Source organism: Pongo abelii, chromosome 13, assembly GCF_028885655.2.
Source record: "Pongo abelii isolate AG06213 chromosome 13, NHGRI_mPonAbe1-v2.0_pri, whole genome shotgun sequence".
Lineage (NCBI taxonomy): Eukaryota > Metazoa > Chordata > Mammalia > Primates > Hominidae > Pongo > Pongo abelii.
This window is the reverse complement of record NC_071998.2, coordinates 90823451-90844739: the sequence shown is the minus strand read 5'-3', so window position 1 is coordinate 90844739 and position 21289 is coordinate 90823451. Positions and strand designations below refer to the sequence as shown.

Sequence of the window (21289 nt, the reverse complement as noted above, 5' to 3'; positions counted from 1 at the left end):
ATAGTTTCCTCCTATTTTTCTTTCTCTACTATTTTCCTTTCTCTATTTCTATCCTTTTGCTATGACCCCTCCTTGTACACACATAGTTGTATTTTTGCTATAGTTTATCAGGGGTCAGTTATGAATAAATGAGAAGAAATACAAATAAAAGAATTGGGAGCTGAACAAATTATTTGCAGCAGTAAGATTTTTAATTGGAAATTGCCTGAGAATAGATTCTCTGCACTTCCATTTTATTGGTACTATGTCCTTATCATTCATGTTTCTTCCCTATGCTCTAGTCACAGGGGTCTGCTTATACCCCAGGAGTTTTTTCCATGGACTTTTTTATTTGGAGGTCCTTTTTTACTGGAGGTCCTCTGCATGTATCCATTGATCCAAATTCTGTGATGGTAATTTTTTTTTTTTTTTTTTTTTGAGATGGAGTCTTGCTCTGTTGCCCAAGCTGGAGTGCAGTGGCGTGATCTCAGCTCACTGCAACCTCTGCCTCCTGAGTTCAAGCAATTCTCCTGCCTCAGCCTCCCAAGTAGCTGGGATTACAGGCACCCGCCACCACCCCTGGCTAATTTTTGTGATTTTAGTAGAGATGGGGTTTCACCATATTGGGCCAGGCTGGTCTTGAACTCCTGACCCCGTAATCTGCCCACGTCGGTCTCCCAAAGTGCTGGGATTACAGGCATGAGCCACCACACCCAGCCTGTCATCATAAATTTTATATGTCAACTTGCCTGGGCCACAGGATGCCCAGATACCTGGTTAAACATTGTTCCTGTGTGTGTCTGTGAGGGTGTTTCCAGAAGAGGTTTGAATCGGTAGATGAAGTAAAGCACATTGCTGTCCCCAATGTGGATGGGCATTAGCCAATCGGTTGAGGGCCTGAATAGAACAAAAGGATGCAGAAAAGAAGAATTCTCCGTTTCTGCCTGACTGCTTGAGTCTTCTCCTGCCCATGGGTCTTCTCCTGCCCTTGGATTGGGACATATACCTTCTGCCCTTCAGTTCTGAGGCTTTTGAAGTTGAACTAGAACTTACGCTATCAGTTCTGGTTCTTATGCCTTTGGACTCAGACAAATTACACCACCACCACCTTTCCTGGGTCTCCAGCTTGCAGACGGCAGATCATGGGACTCCTTAACTTCCATAGTCATGTAAGGCAGTTCCTCATCATCAATCTGTATCTCTGTCTATCTCGATCTCTCTCCTATTGGTTCTGTTTCTCTAGAAAACATCTGTCTTCCTATAAAGAACCAATTCAGATACCACCTTTGTCAAGTCATCGTAGACATTCAATTTTTTTCTCTTCTCATTCTTCCATTAAATTATACTTGCTGGGCGTGTTGGCCCATGCCTGTAATCCCAGCACTTTGAGAGGCCGAGGCAAGAGGATAGCTTGAGGCTAGGAGTTTAAAACCAGCCTGGGCAACAAAGTAAGACCCTGTTTCTACAAAAAGAAAAGTTAGTAAATAAGCCAGTTATGTTGGTGGTGTGCCTGTAGTCCCAGCTATTCAGGAGGCTGAGGTGGGAGGATCGCTTGAGCCCAGGAATTTGAGGCTGCAGTGAACCGTGATTGCACCACTGCACTCCAGCCTAGGCAACAGCAAGACACTGCCTCTACAAAACAACAACAACAAAAAACACAAAACCATATACTCTATTAGAGCAGTAATTATAGTTTGTTCATCTGTTCTACACATTCATTGAGTGTCTACTGTACCTGTGTTGTTCTGGGAGCTAGGATGAGATCACTAAGACAGTCTGCCCTTGAGCAACTCACAGAGTAATGGAGGAGGCAGATAAGCAGTTTCAGTATAATGTAATAAGAGCAATATGTGTGCAGAGGATTCTTTGGGAACACGGAGGAGGAACAGCTAATCTAGAAGGAGGTGAGGAATTCCAGAAAGAGTTGAGTTGAATACTGAAGGTGGGGAAATGGAGGTAGGGAAGGGAGTTTTTCAGATTGATGGAACAGCACATAGGACACGGAGATGTGAAATATATGGCATGTCTGAAGAATGGTTAAGTCTCAAGCTGGACTGTGAACAAGGAAGTGGCAGGAGATGCAGCCAGAGAGTAAGAAAACTTGCAATTGTGTTGGGCCATTTGTGCCAACCTAGGGATGTAAGCTTTCCGAAAGCAATGTAGAACTGTTAGGATTTTGTGTAGTGGAGCAATGTAATAAAGCCTTGAATTCTATGAGCTTCTTGAGGGCAGGAATCAAAGTCTTATCACTATATCACCTTAGCACCTAATAAAGTTGAACTGGATTTTCTGGGTACTCCTCCAATGTTTAGAAGAATTCATTTTTCTGAAATAACAGTAATCATGTTGCACACTTTTTTCACTCCATCAAATCTATAAGCATTATCTTAAACATAATTAAACCATTCTATGAGGTAGGTATTGTGGCTTAGAAGGTGTAAATGAGGGGACTGTGGTGTAGTAGTTAAGTCTGCTTAGATTTGAGTTTCACTTTCCCCACTTCCTAGTTTTGGATCTGAAAGTTAGATATGTGCCTCACCATAAAATGATAATGATAATAATGATACCTACCTCAAAGGGAGTTGAGAAGACTGACGATAACATGTTAATGCATGTAAAGTGCTTGACCCCATCCTTGCTACATGATTACATGCTCAGTCAATGTAATTCTTAGTAATTATTAAGACACATGCCCCAAAGTCACATGAACAATTTGTGGTGAAGTCCAGGGTGAACAAGGCAATCTGATTTCAGAATTCACACTCTCATTACTATACTATGCTATAACTGCCTCTGCAGTTACAGTGAGATGATCACAGATTGATCAATTCTGAAGCAGTGAAACAAAATGAAGAATTTCAGTCAACATGGGAAATGCTATTTGGAGTAGGGAGTTCTTAAGGGCTCTTCAGATTATCCCCACTTAAAGAACTCTTTCCTTGCTACCCTGCTGCACACGCGGAGTTATGTGAGAAATATATCTCTGTAATTTACACAAATGTCATTAATTCCAGGTTCATAAGGCACATGACCGATGCACCTGGAGAATATCTGAAAAAGCTCCCCCTTTGGAAATCAGTCTGCTAGTGCTGACATCTGGCATACTGTGTCAAGTCTTGTTGCTCTGTTCCCCTTCTTTATACTCCCCAGATTTTTCCAACTTTAGGACCCAAGTGGGAGTCTTATGTTGGAGGATGTTGTGCAAACCACATGCGTAAAGAAAATAATTTACATTTTTCCTTTCTTAGCTTCTGGAACATCAGTGATTCCATCCTCCCACTTCTATTGGGCAGAAATTGAGGTATTCTCCTTATGCTTCCCCATCTTCTCCAAAACCTACCACACACACACACAGACACACACACACACACACACACACACACACACACACACACACCACTCCCTGCCATTCATGTCAGCAGAGATCCAGCATAACTACTTTTTTTTTTTTTTTCCTGATTGAAGGGTCCAAGAACATGCAGTCTTTGGTAATAAAGGAACTCACTAACAATTCAGGTTTTCTCCTCCATTCCCACCTTTTCCGTTCACAACTGCCTTTAAGCTTTCTTTTCTGTGTTTCTCTGCTTACCATTTAATCTTTTTATCCCTCACACAATGCCTGGTACATAGTGGACATTCAGTAAATCGTTTTGAAAGGATAAAAGACAAGATGCATTCTATATTCAATATCTTAATATTCAGTTACAGAAAAATGTCCAAAAATATTACCTTTCTTTAAATGTCTTATGAGAGCGGATTGTTCTTAGCAAGCAGGCTTCACCTTCACCTTCATTGCTGCATTAGAGCTCCCACAACCTCTATGTTTGTTTGATTGTCCTGGTGAAGCTCTGAGTAGTAAAGAAACTGGAGGGAGGCCTCACAAATACTGAAAGAGATGTCTGGTTTGGAGGCAGGTCTGTCTCATGGTATGTTATTCCTCCAGATTCTTTTCCAATTTTCATGACTTCACAATGGAAAAGTTTCCACAGATTTAAGGCCGTAATGGAAATTAATAAATTCTAGAAGACATACTGCTGAAAAGAGATGCAGAGAAAATCTGAGAGAAATAGAAGATATCCAGAAAACCCAAGTTAATTGCTTGACTTACTTTCTAGGCTTAAAATCTCCTTGGAAATCATTGGCTTCTACAGACTTCCAACTAGGAGAGCAACAGACCTAATTCTTTAATTCTCCAATTTATTTTTAGTTTTTTTTTTAAAGATGGGTCCTCACTATGTTTCCCAGGTTGTCCTTGAAGTACTGGGCTCAGGTAGTCCTTCTGCCCCAGCCTTTCGAGTAGCTCTTATTTTCCAATTTTTGAACCCTTTGCTTACATCATCAGTTGTGTTTGAAATCATCAGTTGTGTTTGAAACTGTAGTAGTCTTCTTCCCTTATTTTCCTCTTATCCCAACCTGCCCATACACCTTTTCTCCCACCAACTCAAATTTTAGAATTTTTAATTATCTCAGATTGGTTGACAGCACTTGTTGATCAGGGTGCTAAAACCTAAACAATTATAGCTGTAGGTATCCATGGTCCATGGTCCAGAATAAGTAACCTTTATATCTAAAGAGCTCAAATTTATGTAGACAGTGATGCAGAGACAACCCTCTCCCTGCTGGTTTCCTAGGAAAGCCTTTAGAAATGTGAAAGAGATTTAAACTTTAGGACCTTATCTTTGCCTGAAAGTCCAGACTCATGTTTAGTCTGAGCCATGATGATGCACTAGTGGACTTTCTAGACATGTTCAAAGCAGTGAACCTGGTCCTTCAGAACTTTGGCCCTGGGTCTTGTACAATGTGCTGCAATATGCAGCAGAAACAGTCAACGTGGGAAAGATGAACATTTGCTCCTGAGCTCAGGCAAATCGTGTGTGTGTGTGTGTGTGTGTGTGTGTGTGTGTGTGTCTCTCTACAACCTGGAGGTAGTCTCCAAGACTTCCAGTGAAAGTGATAACGAAGCTTGAATTTGGGATGCTTCCTTCACACACAAATCTTGCTGTCTCTAAACTTCCTTAAGAAATTAGAAAAAGACCAAACTGAACCCAAAATAAGTAAAGATAAGGCCAGAAAGCAGCCAAATAGAGACAATAGAGAAAGTTTAAAAAGTCAAAAGTTTGTTCTTTGGAAAGTATAATAAACTTGATGAACCCCCAACAAAACTGATAAGGAAAAACAGAAATGACCAAAATTGGGAATGAAAGTTATATAACCATAGATCATACTAACATTAAAAGAATAATAAGAGAGGCCGGGCACAGTGGCTCCTGCACTTTGGAGGTGGAGGTGGGTGGATCACTTGAGGTCAGGAGTTCAAAACCAGCCTGACCAACATGATGAAACCCCATCTCTACTAAAAATACAAAATTAGCTGGGCCTGGTAGTGCACACCTGCAATCCCAGCTACTCAGGAGGCTGAGGCAGGAAAATCACTTGAACCTGGGAGGCAGAGGTTGCAGTGAGCTGAGACTGCACCATTGTACAGCCTGGGCAATGAGTGAAACTCCATCTCAATAAAAAAAAAAAAAGAATAATAAGGGAATATTATGAAAATTTTATACTAAAAAATTCAATAAATTAGACATGTTCTCAAATTAAGCTAATGCAAGATGGAGTAGAAAAAATGAATAGCCCTATATCTATTTAAAAATTTGAATTTGTGGCAAAAAAACTTTACCCCCATGAAGAAAACTCCAGGTCCATATGGTTTCCTTGGTGAATATCACAAACAAGTAATAATATTAAAGTTAGGTAAATTCAGAAAATTGAGGAGCCCATTTTATGAGGCAGACATTACCCAGATACCAAAATCTGAGAAAAATATTTCAAGCAAAGAAAATTAATCAATATTCCTTATGATCATAGACACAAAAATCGTTAATGAAATATTATGTTGAATACAGCAATATATAAAAAGGTTAATACATCATGACCAAGTGGGGTTTATCCCAGGAATACAAGATTGCTTAATCCAAAAATTGATTAATGTATTTCACATATTAACATAATAAAGGAGGAAAATGATATAGTTCTCTTAATAAATTCAGAAAAGTTCAGAAATAGTTCAAATATTCCTGATTCAGCAAATAAAGAATACAAAGAGGCCAGGTGCAATGGCTTATGCCTATCATCCTAGTGTATTAGTCTGCTTTCACACTGCTATAAAGGAATACCTGAGATTGGGTAATTTATAAAGGAAGGAGATTTAATTGACTGAGTTCCGCATGGCTGGGGAGGCCTCAGGAAACTTACAATCATGGTGGAAGGGGAAGCAGGCACGCCTTACATGGTGGCAGGTGAGAAGAGTGAGCAAGAGAAGAACTACCAAACACTTATAAAACCATCAGATCTCATGAGAACTCACTCACTATCATGAGAACAGCATGAGGGGGAAACATCCTCAAGCTCCAACCACCTCCCACCAGGTCTCTCCTTCAACACCTGGGGATTGCAATTCAATATGAGATTTGGGTGGGGACACAAAGCCCAACCATATTATCTAGTACTTTGGGAGGCTAAAGGCAGGAAGATCAGTTGAGGCCAGGAGTTAGAGACCAGTTTAGGCAACATAGCAATATCCTGTCCCTACAAACAAAAGTTTGCCAGGTATGGTGGTGTGCATGCCTGTAGTCTTAGCTACTTGGGAAGCTGAGTCAGGTGGACTGCTTGTAAGCATGGGTGACAGAGTGAGATCCTGTCTCTAGGCAGAAAAAAAAAAAGAATGAAATTTTTTAACCTGATAACATCTACAAAACCTATAGTGGCATCATATTTAACACTGAAATATTACAAGCCTTCCCCCATGACTGAGAGCAAAGCATGGATATCCTTTCTTACTACTTCTATTCTATATTGTACTGGAGGTCGTACCTGTTCTAATGAGGCAAGAAAAAGAAATATTAGCAAAAACCACAATTACTTTGCGCTAACCTAATAAAAGCTATAAAGCTTGGAAAGAAAGTACAACCACCTCTTTCTCACAGACATGATCAGACATGATTTTTTTACATAGAAAATCTTCAGGAATCTACAAAACAACTACTAGAACTAATAAATGAATTTAGAAAGGCCGCAGGATACAAGGTCAATATAAAAAGTGTATTTTTATAAATCAGCAGCAAGCAATTGGAAAATGGAATGAATAACACAATTCTATATGACAACACCAAAACCCACAAAGTACTTAGGGATGAATTATAGACCCAAAAGTGAAATTAAAACTATAAAGCTTCTAGAAGAAAATGCAAGAGGATATCTTCACAAATTTGTGTTAGGCAAAGATTTCTTAGGGCATAAATAGCACTAAACAGAAAGGAAAAAAGTGATGAGTTGGAATTACAAACTTTTGCTCATCAAAAGTTACCATAACAAAAATGGAAAAGGAAAAGAGAGTGGGAGAAAATATTTGCAATACATATATTGGAGACAAAGGATTTTTGTCAAGAATAAATAAAGACTCCTACAAATCAGTAATAGTAACAACTTAATAGAAAATGAGCAAAGTACTTGAGCATGTAGCTGATCAAGGAAAATGTACAAATAGTCAATACGCTATTTGTGAAATTGCTCGATATCATTAGTCTTTGGGAAAATGCCAATTAAAATTACGAGATACCATTTTACACCCACTAGAAAGGCTAAAATTGGAGAAGCTTCTGATGAGGGTATAAAATTGTACCTCACTTTGGAAAATATTTTTTGCAGTTTCTCTTAAAATTAATCATATGCCTATGCTGTGGCCCAGAAATTCTACTCCTAGGTATTTGTCCAAAAGAAATGAAGATGTATACCCACAAAAAGACAGTATAAGAATGTTCACTGCAACTTTATTCATACTAGCCTCAAACTGAAAGGAAGTGTCTGTAAGCAGGAATATAAATTGTGGTATAATTCATATAAAAGACTACTACTCAGGAAGAAAAAACTATGTAATACTGATATATGCAACAACAAGAGCAAACCATGAAAACATATAGAGTGAAAGAAGCCAGACATAAAAGAGCACATATTGAATAATTCTATTTATATAAACTTCTAGAACAGGCAAAATTTATGTTGATAGAAGTAAGAACAGTGGTTGCCTATGGTAGTTTGTGGTAACTTTGGAGTGGTGGATATTTTTGATCTCTTGATCAGGATAGTGGTTACATTGGTACATACATTTATCAGAACTTGAATTGTATTCTCGAGATTGGGCATTTCATAGTATGTATATTTTACCTCTATAAAAACAAAACTAACAGCTTTATATATGCCATTATAACAATGACCTAAGAAGGTTAAAAATAAAATTTGGGCAAAAATTGTAGTAAAGAACAAACAGATGGGTAGCAATATTATTATCAGACATAGTAGATTTCAAGGCAAGAGCATTACATGAAACATTAAATGAAATGATAATGCATTTTGTATTGGCAAAGATATACTTCATAAGAAATGTTTATATCTGAAATATATAAACAAATTTATATCTGAAATATATAAACAAAACTATTATAAATACAGGAGGGATTTGCAATGACCACAGTAACTGCAAGAAATTTCTGACACAACTCTCTCAGTAATTGACAGAATGAGGATATAAAGGAAATAAGGATATAAAGAAATGAGGATATATAAAAATCAGTGATAAATATTAAACTTTATAACCTACAAAGAGACAATATACATTTTTTCCCAGTGTCCACTTTAAACATTTACAAAATATGATTATATGGTAGTCCAGATAGAAAACTGTAATTTCCAAAAGCAGAAAATACAGAGGCCACAGTTTCTGACAGTGTTATAAAAATTTGAAATTGATGGTTAGCGGTTAACAAACAAGAGTGGAAAAACCCATAAATTCTTGAATATTTTAACAGACACTCTCCTAAATCACTTTTTGGGGCCAAGAGAAAATGTATACATTAATGACATGAAAATTACTACTAAAAATGTAGAGTATGTTCATTGAGGTAGAGAGTAGAATGGTGATTACTAGAGACTGAGGGGTAGGGGAGATAAAGAGAATTTGGTTAAGGGGTACAAAAATATAGTTAGATAGGAGGAATAAGTTCTGGTGTTTGATTGCACAATAGCATTACTGTAGTTAACAATAACTTGTATATTTCAAAATAGCTAGAAGAGAAGAATTGTAATGTTCCCAACACAAAAGATAAATGTTTGCAATGATAGATATCCCAATTACCCTGATTTGATCACCACACATGGTATATTGGTATAAAAATATCACAGGTACTCCCAAAATATGTACAACTATTATTTATCAATACAAATACAATTCTAAAAAAGCCTATTAAAAAAACCTTATAAGTATGGCCAAAGTAGTATTCAGAGCAGATTTATAGCCTTAAACATATTTTGATATTAAAGATGAGAAATGAGGAGAATGAATAAAGAAATTAGGATCAATGTGGTATATATACACCATGGAATACTATGCAGCCATAAAAAGGAATGAGATCATGTCCTTTGCAGAGACATGGATAGCACTGGAAGCCGTTGTCCTCAGCAAACTAAAGCAGGAACAGAAAACCAAACACCGAATGTTCTCACTTATAAGCGGGAGCACATGTACACATGATGGGGAACAACACACACTGGGGCCTGTTAGGAGTGGGATCAGGGGAGGGAGAGCATCAGGAAGAATAGCTAATGGATGCTGGGCTTAATACCTAGGTGATGGGTTGATCTGTGCAGCAAAATACCACAGTACACCTGTGTAACAAACCTGCATATCCTGCACATACATGTACCCTGGAACTTAAAAGTTGAAGAAAAAAAAAAAAGAAATAGAACAGTGAATATAATTGAGAATGTAGGATGTGAAAACCAACAAAATTAAATGCATAAGTTACAGAATTGGTAAACGCAGAGAATGGAATGGTAAGTCCATTTTGTATGTTGAGATAAATAAGGCAAATCAAAGAAGAAAAACAGACACAAAAATAAGACTGGAAATGGGCATGAAACCACCGATACAAGGGAGATAAGAAATTGCATATGAACATAACACTCATTTTTAACTAATGGATCTGAAAGTCATGATAAATGGATGATTTTCCTTATCAGTTTTGTTAGGGGTTCATCAAGTTTATTATACTTTTCAAAGAACAAACTTTTGGCTTTGTTAATTTTCTCCATTGTCTCTATTTGGCTGCTTTCTGCCCTTATCTTTACTTATTTTGGGTTCAGTTTGGTCTTCTTTTTCTAATTTCTTAAGGAAGTTTAGAGACAGAGCAAGATTTGTGTGTGAAGCATCCCAAATTCAAACTTCGGTATCACTTTCACTGGAAGTCTTGGAGACTACCTCCAGGTTGTAGACACACACACACACACACAAACACACACACACAATCAAATTTCTAAAGGTAATTAAAGAAGATCTGCATACACCAGCAATTATACAAGAAATTGTAAAGATTGTTGAAGATCTATTCTATCCAGAAAATGTTAGACTGATGATTTTTGTGGATAATTCTTAAAAATGTTCAAGGAGCAGATATCTCTTTTATTAAGTAGATATTTTGAATATTAGAAATATGCAGAAATTTTCTCAATTCAGTTTTTTTGAAGCAGGCATAATTCTGATATCCAAATCTGACCAAACTAGCATGCCCATACAAACACACATATGCAACTGTATCAATCTCACTTATGAAAATAGATGTAAATATTCCATAGAAATATAAAAAATGATTTCTATACAATATTAAATATATCATAACTGTACAATGTAGGGTTTAATTCAGGATTTTTGGATGAACATGAAATTTATTAATGTAATTACCTACATTTAATGAGCTAAAAGAGGAACAAACATGATGCCTGAAAGGCATTTAGTAAAATATATTTTATATTAATTAATTCAAACTGCCAGTAAGGTAGGACCAGAAGTAGATTTTCTTAACATACTATTTATAAGAAACTCAGAATAAACATCTTACTTAATGATGAAACCTTAGGAGCATTCCATTAGAGGTGCCAAATATCACTGAAAATATTTAATGCTATTATGGCGGTTCCTAGCTATTATTTTAAATTAAGAATAAGTATAAATATTGGAAAGAAGGGATGCAATTATTATAACCTAGAAAATATTTAGAATATATAAGGTAATCAAATGAAGAGGTTTTAGGGCTAATATGAATTTCTGGTAGGCTATCTGGTTAGTTATGTATGTATGTACACACATATACATACATATGTACATATGCATATACACATGCATGTATATATGTGTGTGTGTGTGTGTGTGTGTATAGTAGCATTCTTAGAAAACAAAAACCAGCTAGAGAATATAATGGAAAAAATATCCCTTTCACAATCACAATTAAAAATACAGAAACCCGGGAATTAACTTAGCAGAAAATGTGCTGAACTACATGAAAAAAGCAACAAAACTTTCTAAAGGGTAAGAGAAGACTTCAATAAGTGGAGAGACAGACCATATTTCTGGATGAAAAGACTCAAAATTATGAAAGTGTAAATTTTCTCTAAATTCCTCTACAAATTAAATTGTAACCAAATTAATTGTAACCAATGACAGATGTTGAAAATTTGGCAACATGATTCTAAAGTTTAGATGGAGTTGCAAACATTCAAAAAAATAAAATATATCTAACAAAAATATTTTAAAAGGTGATGAAGGGAGACTTGTCCTATAAGTTATTAAAATGTTACAAAGCTGTAATAATTTGTTCTACTTAGAACTGGTTTAGAAGTAGACAAGTAGATCACAGCAATAGAATTAAAAGTCTAGAAAGAGTCACAAATGTGTATAACATTAACATACAACAAGTTATGTTATAAATTCATTTTAAATCAGCAGGAAAAATGCTGCATTATAAAAACTTGAATTGAGTGAGCACTAGTTATCTTAGAAAAAGCATTGTATGGCCAACAGATATACATGAAAAAATGCTCAGATCAGAGAAATGCAAATTAAAACCACAATGAGCTATTACATTACACTTGCTAAAATGGCTGTTATAAAAAAGATGAAAGATAAGTGTTGGCAAAGATGTGGAGAAAAGGGAACCCCTGATGCTGTTGGAAGAAATGTAAATTAATATCACCATTATAGAAAATGTTATGGAGGTTCCTCAAAAAACTAAAAATAGAATTACTATGTGATCCAGCAGTCCTCTTCTGGGTATATATCCAAAGGAACTGAAATCAGTATGCTGAAGAGATGTCTGCACTCCCCTGTTATTGCAGCATTATTCACAATAGCCAAGATATGAAAGCAACCTACGTGTCCATCATCAGATGAGTGGATAAAGAAAATATGGTATTGTACCTATGAAATGGAATACTGTTCAGCCTTAAAAAAGAAAATTCTGTCATTTGTGGTAACATGGATGAACCTGGAGGACATTATGCTAAGTGAAATAAGCCAGGTACAGAAAGGCAAACACTGTATCATCTCACGTGTGGAATCTAAAAAAGTTGAACTCATAGGAGTAGAATGCTGGTTACCAAGGGCCTGGGAGACAGAGGTGGATGGGGAAAGGGGAGATGTTGATCAAAGGGTACAAAGTTTTAGTTAGGAGGAATGAGCTTTAGTGATCTATAGCACAGAATAGTGACTATAATAATGAATAATGCCATGTGTATTTCAAAATTGCTAAAAGAGTAGATTTTAAATGTTTTCACCACAAAAATGGTAAATATATGAGGTGATGGATTTATTAATTACCTTTATTTAATCCTGCCACAATGTATACATATATAGAAACATCACATTGAACCCCATATATACAATTATCATTTGTTGATTAAGAATAAAATTAAAAAATTTTAAATCATGGAAATGCAATCAGATTCAAGCAATGATACAAAATGTACTTCTTCATAAATTAATAAAGAAGAATTTGATTTTGGATGGGAAAAAAAGAGGAGAAGCATTTTGGAACTTTCCTTATCCAACTGTATTTCACAATGTCAAATACCTCTAACTCCCAGTATCTTTCCTGTTCTTTGCAGCTGCTTCCAATTCTCTCCATTACTTTTGTCCAAAATTTATGTCAAATTCTTTCTTGTACCCAGCATTATCTTCTTCCTCGTCAACTTTCCGTTTCCTGTGTCTGTTTTCTAGCTGCTAATTCTTTCCCTTTCTAGTGTAAGACCTCACAGAGTCTCTTTGACTTCATGTCAAAAAGACTACCTAAAACATTTCTTTTTACATTCTTTATTACTGAATTGGACAAAACAATCCCTTTTGAGGGATATTTGGGGTGAGCTGGGTGAATGGAGTCAATTTTGATCAGACAACTGCAGGATTTCCTTCAAGGGTGGAAAATAAAGAAGAGGCTGCGAATACTCAAGATGTTGACATTTTTGTTACTCTCAGAGTTAAATTGTGGGTCACTCATGAACTGGAATCCAGTTATTAAAAATGAAACTGAGACAGTGATTTTCAGACTACTTGGTACCATTATGATGGCTCAGAGGCTGCCAGAGGAGGGCAAAGAACAGGAAGAGCAGGAAGGCATGACTTCCTAAATATGTTCTCACTGGAACAATATCTGTATGTTGGGGGCTCACATAAAATTTTGTTTCAGGAAAGATTTCTGCTGCTAGAAAGTTTGAAGATCACTTCTTATAAAACAATTAAATGATAATGATGTTAAATAGAAAAGAGCTGATTTAAAAAGCAATATGATTTATAAAATTAAAAAAGTAACATAACTACAAAAATCACTTAGTAGTTATATCTGAACGGTAGGAAGTGAATGATTTTATTCACTCCTTTTGCTTATCTCTATTTAAAACATATTGATAACATATCGATGTTATTTGCTTTTGTTTTACACCTTTGGGGTATAATTTAGATACAGTAAAACACACAAATTTTAAGTGTACAATCTGATGACTTTTCACACATGTATAAGACCAAGTGACCACCACTGAGATACAAATATAGAATATTTTTATCACCCCGGAAAGTTTCCTTATGTCCTATTCCAGTCATAAGCCCCACTCTCCACATCCTGCCAGAGTTAACCACTACTTTGATTAGTTTTGCCTGTTCTTAAATGGAATCACACAGTATGTACATTTTGAGCCTTATGTTTTTTGCTCAACATAGTATTTCTAAGGGCCATTAATATTATTATGTATATTCGTAAGTTTTTTTTTAAATGCTGGGTAATATTCTATTTTATAACTACACCACAGTTTGTTTATACATTCTTCTATTGAATATTTGGGTTATTTAAAATTTTTGCTATTAAGAATAAAGTGGCTATGGACAATCTTGTATTTATTTATTGTGACCATATCATTTATTTCTCTGGGGACATATACCTGGGAGTAGGATTACAGGATACATGTATCTTTAACGTCTAAAGATTTTGCTAAATTTCTCTTCAGAGTGGATGCATGCATTTACATTTCAATTAGCAGTACTTGAGAGTTTCTCATTCTCTTTTTCCTTTATCATTTGAAGTAAACAAACCAGGCTGACTTTCCTCTATGGGAAGACCAAAACTAAGCCTAGGGGAATGTGGCAAAACTAACTCTCATCTGGTCCAGTATCCAATCCAAGAGAAGCACACAGAGAGCAAAAAAGGGTCTTGAGTCAGCAATGGTTCTAGGTGTCAATGCATGTCTTGGTTGCCAGCCTGAGAGGAGTGTGGGAGACAAAGTGAGAGGTGTGGAAAACCAGTCTCAGCACAAGGCTACAGACATTAGACAAGAGGTCAGCTTCCCCTGGCTGACATTAGGTTTTCGGGTTTGGATTCCAGTTCCTTCAGGGAACTGGAGGATCTTGGGTAGCAGGGGTAGATCCGTGAACCAGCCTAGATAATTCCATATTTATACCAGCAGCAGGGCTGCTGCTGCTGCTTTGCCTTTCTGGAAACACAGGGTAATAAGCTTTTAATGTGCAACTAAACCTGGGATGACTTGAACTTATGAGTAGATCTAACAGAAAGATATGGCAGAGTGGATATAGAAAGAGACAGGCAATACTCCAATGCCAAGTGCTCAATTGAGCCTAATCCTGGGGCACAATATGTATGTCAATTTTTTAGGTAGGAAGCTGTCTAAGTGCATGGGAGAAGCTATGTCTATAAATGTGTGAAAGAAGTAGGTGTTTTTTGCCAAGATAAGTGGAACAGTCTGAACTAAGCAGTGTTGGTGGGTCCTAACGATGACAGTGACAATGAGGGCAAATTTTCTTACTCACCTTTGGTCTGTTTCATGGTCATAGACTGAATGCTTAGACTTTCCTGGAAGATCAGAAATTCATAACTGATGATCCGGATGACAGAGTAGAGCTGATTTTGATTCTACTTCCAAAATATGTCTTGAATTCTTTTGCTTCTTTTCAATTGTATTGACATCACTTGAGTTGAAGCCAACATGATATATATTCTTTGGTATATTTCAATAGTCTCTTTACCAGTGTCCTAACAATTTCTGTGCCACTCAAATTCATTGCACATGGCATTGTGCATCTCATAGTGTTATTCCTTTTTTTAGCTATCTTCAAATGCACGCTCTTGAAATCTCAGCAAAAATCATGTTAAAATTTCAGGAGTATATATTTGAAGATAGATAATATGGATACTGTAACTGCCCAGCAGGTTAATCTTGCCCACTGCCTAGACAGAGCTGATTTATCAAGATGGGAAAACTGCAATGGAGAAAGTGTAACTTATGCAGAGCTGGCTCTGCAGGAGACTGGAATTTTATTATTACTCAAATCAGTCTCTCCGAGAGCATTTGGGGATTAGAGTTTTTAAGGAGAACTTGGCGGCTGGGTGCTTTGGAAGTGGGTAGTGCTGATTGGTCAGGTTGGAGATGGAATCATAGGGGGTCGAAGTGACTCCTTGCTATCATGCGTTCCTGGGTGGGATTGCAGAACTGGTTGAGCCAGATTACTATTCTGGATGGTGTCAGCTGGTGCACTGAGTGCAGGGTCTGCAAAATATCTCAAGCACTGATCTTAGGTTTTACAATAGTGATGTTATTTCCAGGAGCAATTTGGAGAGGTTCAGACTTGCAGCTGTGGAGGCTGCGTGACTCCTAAACCATAACTTCTAATCTTGTAGCTAATTTGTTAGTTCTACAAAGGCAGTCTGGTCCCCAGGCAAGAAGGGTTTTCTGGGGGAGGGGAAAGGGCTACTATCAATTTTCCCAAGGTTAGTTCGGCCTCTGCCCAGGAATGAACAAGGACAGCTTAAAGGTTAGAAGCAAGATGAAGTTGGTTAGATCTGATCTCTTCCATTGTCATAATTTCCTCAGTTATAATTTTTGCAAAGGCGGTTTCAATACTAAGAAATGTGCCAACTTGGGGATTAGAAGACTCAGGTTCTAATTCTAGAACAACCACTAGCTAGCGTATGACTAAGTGATTAGTGATCTCTCCACTCCCCAGATTTCAGTTTCCTCATCTGTAAATAAAAGGATCCAACCAAACTAGAAAGCCTTTAAGGGCGATTGTAGGTCTAACATTTTCTGATATTTTGTGGGGCTGATTCAGAGGATTTTTCTTGAGTTCATGCCTGTGATGGAGAGAAATGAAGTCCTGAGATGCTATTTCAGTCTGCTCTCTCTAAAGAGAGAGTTTAAAGAGTTCCCATACACTGAGGAAAACCATATGAAAATGTTTAAAGAGCATTTCCTCATTTGAGCAGGTGTGCCATGAGGACTGAGCTCCCAGCAGGGTAGGGGAAGTGTCTGTGGTGGTGGTTTCACAATTCTGGTGTAGGTTCTTGTCAAGTTCTCTGTGCTTTACTGTATACTTGACTACTTGACCTTAAGGTTGTGTCACTCCTTAAAAGCCACCCAATGTAGACCTCTTGGTAGGAGGTGAATCCACAAGTTGTATGGAGTGCTGCTACCATCTTTGTAGGATTCTGACTGAGTGGTGGATATTGGAATATACATTTGTCCAGTTATATTTTTAAAAATGTTAAGTCTTATGGCATAGAGTTATACACACATGTTGTGCAAATGTCAGTTTCCTAATTTTGATATTGTACTTTAGTTATGTAGGATACAACCATTGGTGAACTGGGCAAAGGGCATGGGGGACCTTTCTGATCTATCTCTGTAACTTCCCCTTAAATCTTTGTTTAGAAGTTTAAACCATTTGACCCAGCAATCCCATTACTGAATGTATACCCAAAGGATTATAAATCATTCCACTATAAAGACACATGCACATGTATGTTTATTGCAGCACTATTCACAATAGCAAAGACTTGGAACCGACCCAAATGCCCATCAGTGATAGACTGGATAAAGAAAATGTGGCACATATATAGCATGGAATACTATGCAGCTATGAAAAAGGATGAGTTCATGTCCTTTGCAGCGACATGGGTGAAGCTGGAAACCATCATTCTCGGCAAACTAACACAGGAACATAAAACCAAACACTGCATGTTCTCACTCATAACTAGGAGTTGAACAATGAGAACACATGGACACAGGGAGGGAAACATCACACACCAAGACCTATCATGGAGTGGGGGAGGGCAGTGGAGGGGTAGCATCAGGAGAAATACCTAATGTAGATGACAGGTTGATGGGTGCAGCAAACCACCATGGCACGTGTATACCTGCGTAACAAACCTGCAGGTTCTGCACATGTATCGCAGAACTTAAAGTATAATAAAAAACAAGGAAGTCTTTCACGGTGGTTACTAGGACTCTCTAGGGCTCATTCCATAACATGTTTCACAGCTGTCTGAGTTGGGCTTTTTTTTTTTTTATGTTTTTTCCTAAAGCAAAATGTAGATGATTCTACATTTTGGGCTCTCTAGGGCTGATTCCATAACATGTTTCACAGGACTCTCTAGGGCTGATTCCATAACATGTTTCACAGCTGTCTGAGTTGGGCTTTTTATTTTTTGTTTTTTTTCCTAAAGCAAAATGTAGATGATCTGACAATGCAATTGATTTTTATAATTTTGCCTATGAAGGTTGTTCCTAAGGAATTTCCTTTTGAAGTCTCAACACACATGCTCAGTGGCCTGTGTGTTCATGTTGTGTTTGATCAGGACCAAGACCAGCCTCAGCAATAGCACTGTGTGTACTGGTCTTTCTGGGTCCTTGAATTTTACACTGTGTCCCAACTTTCTTTTCCTTATTCTAGTGTCTTCTGCCCTGCCTGCTTCTAGGAAGTTCAGGCAGACAGAAGATCATGGGGTGGCCTGGCCGGTGGCCCTCTCAGACCTTTGAGGAGAGTAGATGGGACAAAATGGGCCCCAGTGATCATTTGGGGATTCAGTCAATCCAGAATCCATTCTTCCCTAGATCAGGGATGGGGGGTGTGTAGGGATGAGGAGAGTGTGCAGAAGGGAAGAGGAAATATTGAGAAGTGACACTTGTGTAGACAGAATAATGGCTCCCCCAAAATATTCACTCCCTCATCTCCAGAGCCTGTAAATACATTAGTTTACATGGCAACAAGAATCAATGTTGCTAATCAGCTGACCTTAAACTAAGGAGATTATCATGGGTTATTCTGGGGGGCCTAGTGTAATCACAAGAGGCCTTAAAAGCAGAAGAGGGAGGAGAAGAAGACAGTCAAAGAGATGTGATAATAAAGCAGGGTTGGAGAGATGTTATGTTGCTGATTTTGAAGATGGAGAAAAAGAATGTGGGTGACCTCTAGAAGATGGACAAGGCAAGTCAGTGATTCTCTCCAAAGCTTCCAGAAGGGAATGCAGCCCTACCGACACCTTGATTTTAGTCCAGTGATACCCATGTTGGGTTTCTGAGCTACAGAACTCTAAAATAATAGATTTGTGTTGTTTTAAGCTACTGGATTTGTAGTAATTTGTTACAGTACAATAGAATAGAAATAAAACAAAAAGTGAATAAAATACTGCAGTCCATCAGGTTTCAGAGTAAGTATTGATTGAGGGAGCTGGCGCTCAGGAATCAAGAGAATGGGATGCTGGGTCTGGGTGGAGTGACATTCTAGGCAGGGGTAGCAGTTAGGAAGGAGAAGAAACCCAAGCTTTAAGGGGAAGGGTCTTAAACACTACCATCGCTACTATCAAAATAATGAACATTTCCATTCCTCTGAGTTTCCTTGTGCCCTTTGTAATCCATTTCTCCCTTCACTCCTTTCCCCAGACACTGATATGCTTTCTATTGCAATAGAGCAGTTTGCATTTTCTAGAATTTTATAGAAATTGAATCATACAACTAAAAGTAGAACTACCATTTGATCCAGCAATCCCACTACTGGGTATATACCCAGAGGAAAAAAAGTCGTTATTTGAAAAAGATACTTGCACATGCATGTTTATAGCAGCACAATTCACAATTGCAAAATCATGGAACCAACCCAAATACCCATCAATCGATGAGTGGATAAAGACACTGTGATATATATATGTGATGGAATACTATGCAGCCACAAAAGGAATGAATTAACAGCATTTGCAGTGATGCAGTGACCTGGATGAGATTGGAGACTATTATTATTCTAAGAGATGTAACTCAGGAATGAAAAACCAAACATTGTATGTTCTCACTGATATGTGGGGGCTAAACTATGAGATACAAAGGCATAAGAATGATACAATGGACTTTGGGGACTTGGGGGGAAGAGTGGGAGGGGGCGAGGGATAAAAAGACTACAAATATGGTGCAGTGCATACTGCTCGGGTGATGGGTGCATCAAAATCTCACAAATCACCACTAAAGAACTTACTCATGTAACCAAATACCACCTGTACCCCAATAACTTATGGAAAAATAAAATAAAAGAACTGAATCATACAGCATGTACTATTTTTTAAAATCTGAGACTTTGATTTACCATAATGATTTTGAGATAAGTCCTTATAGTTGTATATATCAATAGGTCATTCCTTTTTTTAATGTTGATAGTACTTTATTGAAACTAATTAAACAAAACTATTGTTTTTGGTTGATTTTTGCATAAAAGACACCTATTCATTGATTTATTTTACAAATATTAATTGAGTGCCAACCATATGCCAGGTACTTTTTTTAAGTCTATTTTTTTCAGAGCAGTTTTAGGTTCACATCAAAATTAAGAGAAGGCAGTGCTGGGCCAGCAAGGATTGTGCTAGGAATCGGAAAAAGAGATATTCATTCAGCTCAAGCAATCAGAGGCAGCTTTGATAATTTGAGGTATATGAGTGGTAGCACAGAGGTGAGACTTGGACGGGAAAAGTGTCTGTGGAAACAGTGGGTTTGTATTACACTAGGCAACAGAGAAAGGGGGTGAGGAGAGTGCAAGGCTAGGAATTTAAAAGTCTAGATTTTAGGTAATCTTGCTATCTGATTACTTGATGCAGGTAAATCTTTAAAATTCCTGGGCCTTAGTTTTCCCATATGTAAAATGGGGGGCTCAGAGTATCAGGATTGCTTTTCAGCATGAAATAAAAATTACAGGATTTGGTGAAGGACCTTAGTGAGTTCTTCAGGAATAATATGACCATGGTCATGGCATTTCAGTTCGCTATGTCACTAAGCCACCTTAAGCACAGCTTGATCTATTATGCGTGATGACAGTGGAATATGGCTTCCCCCTAGGCAGAATGACATCACTCTACTTATGAGTATTCACTGCACTGCTTAAATGTAGAATAATGACCATGGCAGATGCCAGCCTCCCAGTGACCGAAATTATTTTATGTTTACGGAGTTGTATGTATATGATGCTTTTCATGGGGCAAGTTCAAAGTCTTCACAAACTGCCATCTCTCATTCCTTTTGGGGTAACCAGGTAGTAACTATTTTGCAGTCACCAAATACAGAAACACAGGGCTATGGATCCTCAAATCTTTCAATTCTTAAACATTAAGTATTCTAGAATCCCAAAATACTAAATTCAGTAAAAATGTCTCTGCATTCTGTTTGATTTTGTACACTTTTCAGTTTCTCATAAACCTTTTACTGACAGAGCATCGTAGCATCTGCCAGTGATAGGGCAACCAGAGGGTTTGGCAGCTTGTGGGTGGGAGTTTCAGGGTTTGGGGACTTGGCGGCAGTTAGATTGGGCTGTTGGTGTGGGAGGATGAAACTGTGTATTGATGATGGTCTTTGCTTTTCCTAAATCACAATTGCATCATATGAGATAGCTGAATTTATGTTGAGCTTTACAAAAGCCTCCTGGGAAAAGGGCAAAACTGGTTTTAGTGCGTAAGAAATTTATTTATGGCAATTATGGTATCAAACTGAGACTGGAGACTGTTGGGAATCTGGACCGTTTTCTGGTGGAGGAAAAAAAATCCATTTTACTTTTATAAGTAGGAAACATAATTGAATCACTGTAGTTACAGTAATTTTTGAAAGTTCTTATTGTCCT

The 21289-nt window shown here is 37.5% G+C and overlaps 1 long non-coding RNA gene across 1 annotated transcript in view; it reads right to left on the bottom strand.

The window, feature by feature from the left end:
• Positions 1 to 3536: 3536 nt before the first annotated feature.
• The window catches only part of LOC112134931 (uncharacterized), a 36158-nt gene continuing 18405 nt past the window's right edge, over positions 3537 to 21289 (bottom strand). Inside the window, exon 4 of the long non-coding RNA XR_008509884.2 lies at positions 3537 to 4013. This is a non-coding gene — a long non-coding RNA (uncharacterized LOC112134931). The remainder of the gene's footprint in view (positions 4014 to 21289) is intronic.